Here is an 11,687-nt window from a genome sequence, read left to right on the forward strand (position 1 = left end):
ATTAGAGCAGAGTGAACAGTTCACAGTTACCAATGTATTGGATGGATTTTTTTTTCCTGCTAGTGAACTGTACACAAACAATTAGTGATTCTCTCCAGTTTTGTCATTCAGCATGAAAGGGGAAGGTAATTGGATTAAGCACGGTGGGCTAGAACAGACTCTTTGTAGGATGGCACAGTTTCCTGTGAGGTACTCGTACCAGGTTTGAAGAAAAGGAAGTGGCTAGGGTCCACTTTTCAGTAATGGGATTGATGTGGGATTAACGAGACATAGTGTGAAGCTAGCAGGAAATGAGAGGGGAAGTGGCAGAATATTACAAAGGAGAGACACTAACTGGGGGCTGATAATGGACCAGGAAATACAAAGATGGAAATGATCCTGGGGATCGATAAACAAAATAAGATTTTTGGTGGACTCTAACAGGAGAGCTCCCAAAGCACATATGATAATGGGACTGTTAAACAGAGATTCCCAGAGTAGTATATTTTGGGGAAGTAGTGATATTAATAATCAAACAAGCAAAAATACCTGCTCCCACTGAAAACAAATATAAACCAAACCAAGACGACAAAAACAACTGACATTGTTGCCATATTGCATGAGTGGTATTTTGCAGTCTCCAACCAAAGATAGTGTTTAGCTGATGCTCTATCCACCACATTGTACTCTTTGGGGAAAAAATGAGACAGACATTGGATTTGCTGGTGGGCTCTTAACTGGCACAAATCAGTGGAACTTATGTGCCTTTGAGGATCTGGGCCTAAGTGTTTCTCTTGGCAAGAAGTCCTGTCTAAATCTGTACAATGAGTGTTTTATAGAAGGAAACCTGAAAAGGAATTAGAGTAGATAGCATGGTCTAGCAGTTAGAGCAGAGTCATGATGGTCAGATTTCCTACTCTGTATTTTGGGGAAGTTGATTGAACTGGCTATTGCAGAAGGTATTCTAGAATAGCTCCCCATATGGACTCTATTCTAGAATAAAAGTTACTCTTAATTCACATTCTGGAATAATCACTCTGTTTTGAAAGTACAATAATTTTTCTGGAACAAAAGTGACTTTTATTCTAGAATAGAGTGAACGGATGAGGAAATATTCCACACTATCACGTTTCAGAATGCTTTGTTCCAAAATAGCTATTCCAGTCCATTCCTCTTTGTAGACAAGCCCTGATTCACACTGTGCCACTTTGGTCACTAAAACTCTCTGACTCAATTTCCTCTTCTAAAAAATGCTAATTGTAGCCATATTTGTAAAATGCTTTGAGATCCTCACATAAAACATGCTAGTATATGTGCAAAATATACCATTAATAATAATAATCAAGCACTGAGCCCATCAGCAACCCAATGTCTGTCTCATTTTTCCACCAGATACAATGTGGTAGATAGATCAACAACAGCTAAAAAGATTCCTAAATAGAGAACTGTCATTTTTTAACATGTCATACGTCCATCAGAGTAGCTGCTGGAATGAAAAACTCAATGGTTTCTTAATCACCTGGCAGCTGAGATCTGAGTAGCCATTAAGGATTCCCAGAAAGGTCCTTCGCCTCTCATTTCACTGAAATAAAGCATTCAGAAATGAGTCTACCTGAGAAATGTTTTGGTAACACACTGTAGATACTGTTGCAAATTATTTAGATAATGAAATAGCCTCTGGCTGTTTGCCAAAGTGAATAAGATGAAAGAAAAAGCTACCTTTTCAGAATGAATGCTGCTTCTGCTATAGAGTTCAGAGAAGTGTTTGTAAGAGTTTATTCTGCCTGAGAACCAGGCCCAGAGCCAGTGGATTTTTCGAAACTATGTTCTTTAGCTCCAGTGAATGGATTTTAACGGTTGTGTTTTAATTCTGGAAGGCAGCTGTTTCCCCTAAAACAAATGTGACAGGTTTGGAAAACTCAGTTTGCCTCCAAACTTCATTCTTTCTGGATTTGCATCTGACCATTCTGAAATGTATGAGGAAACCAGGCCCCTGATCTTCAGTGCTATGGTAAGGGCAGGGGTGGGTCACTTGAGTCTATACATACATGGAAAATAGTTCTTTACCCTGTAATCACTGCTTACCCTGAACATAGGACATGGTATACAGATTCAAGTTACATGCAGTATAGGTCTTTAGGAGATTAGAACTATGGTGGAAATTTTATAGAATCATAAACATGTAGGACTAAAAGGACCGTCATAGGTCATCTAGTCCAGTCCCCTATACTTATGGCAGGACTAAGTATTATCTAGACCAGGGATTGGCAACATTTGGTCCGTGGCCCACCAGGGTAAGCCCCATGGCGGGCCAGGCCAGTTTGTTTACCTGCTGAGTTCACAGGTTCGGCTGATTGCAGCTCCCACTGGCTGCGGTTCGCTGCTCCAGGACAATGGGGGCTGCGGGAAGCAGCAGCCATCACATCCCTCAGCCCGCGCTGCTATTTCCCCATGCTAATTTTCCCCCACTAATTTTTCACACCTTCTTGTCAACTGTTTGAAACGGGCCATCCTGATTATCACTACAAAAGTTTTTTTTCTCCTGCTGATAATAGCCCACCTTTATTGATTAGTCTCATTAGAGTTGGTATGGCAACACCCATTTTTTCATGTTTTCTGTGTATATATATATCTTCCTACTGTATTTTCCACTGCATGCGTCCGATGAAGTGGGTTTTAGCCCACGAATAAATAAATTTATGCCCAAATAAATTTCTTAGTCTCTAAGGTGCCACAAGTACTCCTTGTTCTTTTTGCTGATACAGACTAACACAGCTGCTACTCTGAAACCTTACTAGGTAATGTGTTCCAGTGCTTAATTACCGTGACAGTTAGGACATTTTTCCTAATGTCTAATCTAAATCTCTCATGTTGCAATTTAAACAAATTTTTTTCTTGTCCTCTCCTCATTGGTTAAGGGGAACAATGTATCACCCTTCTTTTTACAACAACCTTTTACATACTTGAAGACTTATCTTGTCCCTCCTCAGTCTTCTCTTCTCCCAAATGAAACAAACCCATTTTTTTCAATCTTCCCTCAGAGGCCATGTTTTCTAGACCTTTAATCATTTTTTTGTTGCTCTCATCTGGACTTCCTCCAATTTGTCCACATCTTTCCTGAAGTCTGATGCCCAGAACTGGACAAAATAGTCCAGCTGAGACCTTATCATTGCTGGGAAGGGTGGAAGAATTACTTCTCGTGTCTTGCTTACAACACCCCTGCTAATACTTCCCAGAATGATGTTAGCTTTTTTTTTTTTTTTGCAACAGTGTTACATTATTGACTGTTATTTAGACTATAACACCCAAACCCTTTTCTGCAGTACTCCTTCTGAGGCAGTCAATTTCCCATTTTGTATTTATACAATTCATTATTCCTTCGTAAGTGGGGTACTTTGAGTTTGTCCTTATTGAATTTCATCCTGTTTATTTCAGACCATTTCTCCAGTGTGTTGAGATCATTCTGCATTCTAATCCTGTCTTCCAAAGCACATGCAACTCCTTCCACCTTGGTATTGTCTTCAAACTGTATAAGTGTACTCTCTATGACATTATGTGAATATATTCATAATATATTTATGAAGATATTGAATGAAACCTGACCCAGGACAGATCCCTGTGGGACCCCACTCAATGTGCCCTTCCAGCCTGACTATGAACCACTGATTGCTCTGAATACGGTTTTCCAACCATTTTTTTGCCCACCTTATAGTATGTTCATCATCTAGGCCAGGGATCAGCAACCTTTAGCACACAGCCCGTCGGGGAAATCCGCTGGCAGGCCAGGACGGTTTGTTTACCTGCAGTGTCCACAGGTTCAGCCAATCGCAGCTCCCACTGGCCGCGGTTCACTATTCCAGGCCAATGGGGGCTGTGGGAAACAGTGGCCAGCACATCCCTCAGCCCATACCACTCCCTGCAGCTCCTATTGGCCTGGAATGGTGAACTGTGGCCAGTGGGAGCTGTAATCAGCCAAACCTGTGGATGCTGCCGATAAACAAACCGTCCCGGCCTGCCAGTTGATTTCCCTGACAGGCCACATGCCAAGGGTTGCTGATCCCTGTTCTGGGCTATATTTCCCTAGTTTGTTTATGAGAGGATCATGTGAGACAGTATCCAAAGCCTTACTAAAGTTTAGATAAATAACATCAACTGCTTCCCCCTCTATTCACAAGGCTTGTTACCCTGTCAAAGAAGGATATTAGGTTGGTTTGACATGATTTGTCTTGACAAATCCATGTTGACTGTTACTTCTCACACTGTTATCTTCTAGATGATTACAAATTGATTGATTACTTGTGCCATTATCTTTCCAGGTACGAAAGCTAATATGGCTGGTCTATAACTCCCTGGGTTGTCCTTATTCCCGTTTTTATAGATACTATATTTGCCATTTTCCAGTCCTCTAATATCTCCCCCATCTTCCACGAGTTCTCAAAGATAATTGCTAATAGCTCTGAGATCTCTCCATCCAGTTTCTTATGTGTTCTAAGATGTATTTTGTCAGAGCCTGCTAACTTGTCTAAGTAAGTCCTAATTTATTCTTTCCCTATTTTAGACCCAGATCTTATCCCATTTACACTGATGTTCACTATTTTAGTCATCTGATCATTGCTAATCTTTCTGGTGAAAACTGAAACAAAAGCATTTAACACTTTGTTGTGTTGCTTTGGCCATTGCTGCAGCCATTTGGTCTTTTCTATCTATAATTCCCTCACTTATAGGTACAGAGTATCATCTTTACTCTGGTTCAATAATCCATCTTAAATTAGCACAACCTATTCGTACGTTATGCAGGTGCACTTGCTCTTCTGAATCAAACATTCCCACTGAGAATCTACTTATTTTTTAATCATTTTAACAATGGTTGAGTCTCCAAATGAAAGGAAACCTAGTGGCCCTACGTTGGATTGTGCTTGTAACACAATTAATTGGGGCTCACTTAGTAACACCAAGAAAAAAAATCGGTACTATAAATTTTCCTTTCTCACTTCTGCCTTTGCTTGTGTCTTGAAATGCTGCCCCAAGGCAGCTCATTCTTTTCAGGGGAAAATATGGATGAAGGGATACATGGGTGACTATCTCTGAGCTGTGCACAGGATAAGGTAGGAGGTCTTCACTGGCTATATTGATGAGATTTGTGTCTATATCAAAATGCTTTAAGACAGAGATTGGCAACCTTTGGCACACAGCCTGTCAGGGTAAGCTCCCTGGCAGGCTGGGCAGGTTTGTTTACCTGCTGCATCCACCGGTTCAACCGATCACAGCTTCCACTGACCATGGTTCGCCGCTACAGGTCAATGGGGGCTGCGGGAAACGGTGTGAGCTGAGGGATGTGCTGGCTGCTGCTTCCTGCAGCCCCCATTGGCCTGGAGCAGCGAACCATAGCCAGTGGGAGCTGCGATCGACCCAGCCTGTAGACGTGGCTGGTAAACAAACTGGCCCGGCCCGCCAGGGGGCCTACCCTGGTGGGCTGTGTGCCAAACGTTGCCGATCCCTGCTCAAAGAGCTCTCAGCTCATACAGCTATCTTCTCCCTCTCCTCTCCCTCCCCCTTTCCCCCCTGATGAATCTCTAAAAAAGTGATTTAGGAGATACATTCTGAAGACACTTTGCAGTATTTTCACCCTTTGTCTAGCTCCACTTAAATGAAGAGTTGAATATGGTCCAGTTTCTCAGATCATTCTTTTGGTTCCATTAGGGTTTAACTATGACTATATCTGACACGGTGCTGAATGTCACACTGTCTAGAGTGGCTCCCAACTGTGAGTAAATACCTCAGGGCAGTCTGTCAAAAACAGGGCAGACACCCCAAACTGGTGGTATGTTCTATTATTAGATTTAGCCAAACCAATAACAAATGTGACTCCTGGATTACTGTAACAGTCTTACCATGGAATCACGGACAGTCCTCTTAGACTTTCCAGTCTATTTTGTCACCCAGACAAACTGGATTTAGTGAAAAATGGTCACTTACACCAAAAATTACACCACATTCAGGTTGCTTCCAGTCCCATAACACTAGTCACTTACTCAAGATCAACTGGTACAGTAGATTTTACATCAAAGATAACACCTGTAGCCAATTCTGTGATGAAGTAGCTAAAGTTTTATTAACTAGGAAAAAGGAATAAGAGGTTGTCAAGGTTCCTCCCCCACTCTGAACTCTAGGGTACAGATGTGGGGACCTGCATGAAAAACCTCCTAAGCTTATCTTTACCAGCTTAGGTCAAAACTTCCCCAAGGTACAAAATATTACATCCGTTATCCTTGGACTGGCCGCTACCACCACCAAACTAATATTGGTTACTGGGGAAGAGCTGTTTGGACGCGTCCTTCCCCCCAAAATACTTCCCAAAACCTTGCACCCCACTTCCTGGACAAGGTTTGGTAAAAAGCCTCACCAATTTGCATAGGTGACCACAGACCCAAACCCTTGGATCTGAGAACAATGAAAAAGCATTCAGTGTTTTACAAGAAGACTTTTAATAAAAAATAGAAGTAAATAGAAATAAAGAATCCCCCCTGTAAAATCAGGATGGTAGATATCTTACAGGGTAATTAGATTCAAAAACATAGAGAACCCCTCTAGGCAAAACCTTAAGTTACAAAAAAGATACATAGACAGAAATAGTTATTCTATTCAGCACAATTCTTTTCTCAGCCATTTAAAGAAATCATAATCTAACACATACCTAGCTAGATTACTTACTAAAAGTTCTAAGACTCCATTCCTGGTCTATCCCTGGCAGAAACCAGCATACAGACAGACACAGACCCTTTGTTTCTCTCCCTCCTCCCAGCTTTTGAAAGTATCTCGTCTCCTCATTGGTCATTTTGGTCAGGTGCCAGCGAGGTTACCTTTAGCTTCTTAACCCTTTACAGGTGAGAGGAGCTTTCCCCTGGCCAGGAGGGATTTCAAAGGGGTTTACCCTTCCTTTTATATTTATGACACAGGTTAAAGCAAGCAAAGATATACACTTAAATGAGTTACTATCTAAATCCTAAGAGTGACAAAGTTGTAGTGATCTGTCAATTCAAAGTGTCTTTCAGGGCAGACACAGGAGGCAGCCCCTGGGGATCTCTGGCTTTAGTCTAGAGTCTCTGGCCCTTCAGAGCTCAAACAGCCAAAAAGATGCAGTTTCTTCTTGTTAGGGATTTTTATTCTCTTCCCCCAGACTTCATGATGATGGGATGAGTTCACATGCACATCTCCCCTTTATGGATGAACGGAGAGCAATCAACAAAATCTTTTTCCCTCAGATGCTCCACAAATGGTTTGTCTATGGGCCTTCTTTGGTTAGGCAAGAGATAACACATTGTGTAGCAAATTAGTATTTCATACTTGGTAATGTTCCTCTCCTGACTCTGGGGTTTACAGTTTTAGAGTGACAGAGCAAACACTTACATATTACCTTATAACAGGGGATATTATAAGTGCAGTTAATACATGCAGCAACATATAAGCATCTCAGAGTCTAAACACTAAATACAAGATTAATAACTACTTTGAGCAAAACTAACATACAGGTGACTTGGTCTGGCCTCTAGCTATGAGGCTGTCAATTCTTAACTAATGCCTGCAGCCTGGGCAAGAACTGGCATCTGGCCTGCCAGCATCACACCAAACGTGCTTTTACCTTACCTACACTGATCAAAAAATTGTGGTCAGAGTCATTATCAGCTAACGTTACTCTTTACAGTTGCATTCTAACAAGATAAAATTTTGTCATAAAGACAAGTAGATTCAAAATTCAGTGCTGTGTAAACTGAGTAGAAGCTGTTTATGAGCTCTTTATGTTTGATCCTTGTCTGAGGCCTAACTGATGGGTTGTTTGCTCAAATTTTGGGTCGCCAGAATAAATAGATGATGCTGACTAGCACACAACCATTACAACACTCTGTCTCCAAGATTCTTAGCTTGAAAAAAAAAAAGAGATCACAAATTCCTCTTCTAAGGTTTTCCTTCATAATTAGAGATGGATACGAATCAAAATCGCAAATCCAGATACTTCTGAGCATTGAGGAAATTCAGATTCAGGCCTGTACTTAGTGGCTTGGCCCCATTTCTGCCCACCCCTTCATGTCATTACTTGGGCTGTCTTTAATTTCCTCGGTTGAAATTTCTTTTCTTAAAGTCTTTTCCCTATATGCCTATAGAATCTGCCCAACAATAGCAGAGCAGCAGAAGGGAGCCAAGTAAAAGAAACAGGCTCATGCAGTTCAAATCCAAAGAAATTTTCAATCACACTTTAAAATTAAGTGACTTAAATCAAGATTTAATTTACATGTAAGGTTTAATATCACACTCATTGCATATTAATTAAATAGCAATGGATCATTTACCAGCCTGTTTAATGAGGTGTAACAACTACTGCATATAAAATATACAGACACTATTATAACATCATCCTGAAACCTCAGTAAATCTGTTGGAATAATTATTAGTATTTCAGCAATATATAGTCACTAGTGCAATTCCACATTGATTTAAAATGCAGCTATTATAGGTTAGTAACAGGTAAATTCCAATAAGTCTGAGTTCCTTTTTGTGCAGGTGCAGTACTATTGATACTAATGAGAGGGATAAATTTATATCAAGGGAAGGATAATCTCCCCATACAACCGTTCTCCCTCTCCACACCTACACCCCAGTGATTATTACTGGAATGAGGAAGAAGAGCATTATTTATTGAATCACCAAAACTGCTTATACATTTACTGAATCACAAAACCACTCCCCCCCGAGCCCTCTGCCCACTAGCACCAGACTGGGGACTGGTCCTGCCCTGATTCAGAAATGAAAATATTACCTACAGAATGAGCAGCATCAGTGCCTGCAGCATTTTGAGTTTCCACCACTGACATCTTGTCATTTACAGGCTTTGTATGTAGATGGATGAATGAAAGATGTTGTCTGCTAGTGGCTGGCTCACAAAATAGGCAAGGGACCCACTACAATTACTAATCAATCAAGTTTTTCTTCAATTTAAAGAGAAAAGGTCCTTGTTTTGGAGCTGAAGAACAAGGTTCTGGTCTCATGTTCTCAGAGGAATGTGTAATTTCTGTAGTGATTGGGTCTGTTGTCTTCAGCACGGAGATTATTTTTTATAGTTTCCTATTCAAGTTCTGACCCGATGCCGCCTGAGCATTTGAGATCGGGCAGGATCTCAAGCAGAGATGGCATAGTTTACTCCTGCACGTCATTCTTGAATTGCTGAAACCTGCCCCAGGATCCAGGGATAAACCAGTCCAGTTAAAAATGTACTGCAGTGTCTAAAACGTCCCTAGAAACATGGTGGCAATTTTTAACTCCTTTTAACTCCTTAGGGTTCCACCTCCGAACACTGGTTAACCCGGGGTTGCAGAGTAGCAGCCGTGTTCACCAGGGTGATTTTGATGAACCCTGATCGCTCCCCTGCACATGATTATGGGCAAACTCTTAGCAATAAATGTGTGTTTCTTCAATAAACATATTATCTCAAACTGATGGGGTCTTGGTTTCAGGGTTCCGTGTGCAAATATGTAGGAAACTATGTTACATTGCTGCTTTTCAGCTGGCACCAATAAATGAATTGCTGACATCTCCCTGCTACTGTTTTCCTTTGATCATTCCATTCAGTGACGTCTGGGCAGACAACTGACATACAGACCCTGACATCTTGACTGATAGTTATTTCCCATTTCATCAAGACGAGAATGTCATGTGGCCGTGCTGTAAATGTCCTTTGTGAGTGCATGCCTGTCAAATAGAGATTGGATTTAGAAAATCCATCCTTCAGCATATGTAGGGTGCCCAGATAGCAAGTGTGAAAAATCAGGACTGTGTGTGTGTGTAGGGGGGAGTACAGTTGCAACTATAAGACAAAGCCTCTAATATCAGGATGGTCTTGAAAATATCAGGACAACTGGTAAAAAACACATGGCCCCAGCTTGAATTTGGAGTCTATCACTGATACACCAATTTAAAAAAAAACTACTGTCACGGTTAGAAGATTGCTTTATGGAAGGCACTACTCAGGATCAATATATCACTGTTTTTACTATGGACAAGGAAATCCTCATGGAGTTCAAGATTTTGCAAATCTCTTGAACTATTTTGGGGAGCTTACATGCCTCACAAAATCAGTTTAACTTCGTTTAACAGTTAGAGCTCCCCTTCTGTGCTTGCTCCACAGAGTACAGGAGCTGTTATAACCCCACCTAGGAAGCCTTGTTTCTTTAGTTCAAGATATAGCAGCTCCAGCTTTTAGTTCTAGAGGTCCCCGTTCAGTTGCCAGCAGGTCAGCCATGATGTTACATAAGTGGCTTATATCTTCCGTGTCCATTGGGTAAAGAGGAAAACTGCACAGTGTGCATTAACCAGTGAGTTACATGCTACCCCTTGCATCTGAGGCCCATATTGGTTTAAATCCTTGATGAGCCTCCCACTTATGTGACAGGCAATATATTGGGGAACTCCGGAGCTAAAAGCATGAGCTGCTACATTGTGAGTTAAAGCTCTCTGGCTGGGCCTGTAATAAGACTCATCTTTGCTCTGGCATGGACCCTGTAACACACACTAACCAGTGGCTTTAAAAAAAAAAAGAAGAAGTTTTTCTAGCTAAATGAACCTCCATGCTAATGGATGTAACACAGTGGCTGAAGCCATCATCCTGTCTCCCTCTCTAGTGACTTGCCTGGTGATTACAACAGTTTATGATTGGGAGACTTCTTTTAACCCCCGTGGGTAGGGGCTTGTGCTTTTGGTGTAGAGGGACTAGGTTTGATCCCAGCTAACCATGGTGGTATATGTCAGTATTAAAGCACAATATATTTTAGGTACAGAGGGATTTCTGTCCTACTGCGAGGCTGACATAGCCTGCATCAGTTTATCCATTGGAATTTTTTTCTCTTCCCTCTCAATCCCCCTTTTTCACAGTTTCTCCTTAGCCAGATATGGACCTAACAATTTGTGAGTCTTGACTCCACAATGTTCAAGTAGATGAAAGGGAACTTGGGTGGCTTCATTCTTTTCTTCTTTCTTCCTTTAGCGATAGTCTCATGGTTGAGTACTCAGGACTCAGTTAATCAAAGTTCAGATCCATATATTTCCTGTGTGCCCTTGGGTGCTCTGGGCCTCTGTTCTCCACCTGTAAAATGAGAACAGGTGACCCTGCCTTTCTCCCATCCTTTGTCTATCTGGCTTGCATAGAGATCTTCTAAGGATTGAAGTCAATGGAAGTTAGGAGCCTAAATACCTTTGAGGATCTGGGCCAAAGCTCTTTGGAGGAGGTATTTCCTCTTAGCCCTGGTCTACACTAGGACTTTAGGTCGAATTTAGCAGCGCTAAATCGATTTAAACCTGCACCCGTCCACACAATGAAGCCCTTTATTTCGACTTAAAGGGCTCTTAAAATCGATTTCCTTACTCCACCCCTGACAAGTGGATTAGCGCTTAAATCGACGTTGCCAGCTCGAATTTGGGGTACTGTGGACACAATTCGATGGTATTGGCCTCCGGGAGCTATCCCAGAGTGCTCCATTCTGACCGCTCTGGACAGCACTCTCAACTCAGATGCACTGGCCAGGTAGACAGGAAAAGAACCGCAAACTTTTGAATCTCATTTCCTGTTTGGCCAGCGTGGCAAGCTGCAGGTGACCATGCAGAGCTCATCAGCACAGGAGTCCCAGAATCGCAAAAGAGCTCCAGCATGGACCGAACAGGAG

This window comes from Lepidochelys kempii, chromosome 6 (genome assembly GCF_965140285.1).
Source record: "Lepidochelys kempii isolate rLepKem1 chromosome 6, rLepKem1.hap1, whole genome shotgun sequence".
Classification (NCBI taxonomy): Eukaryota; Metazoa; Chordata; order Testudines; family Cheloniidae; genus Lepidochelys; species Lepidochelys kempii.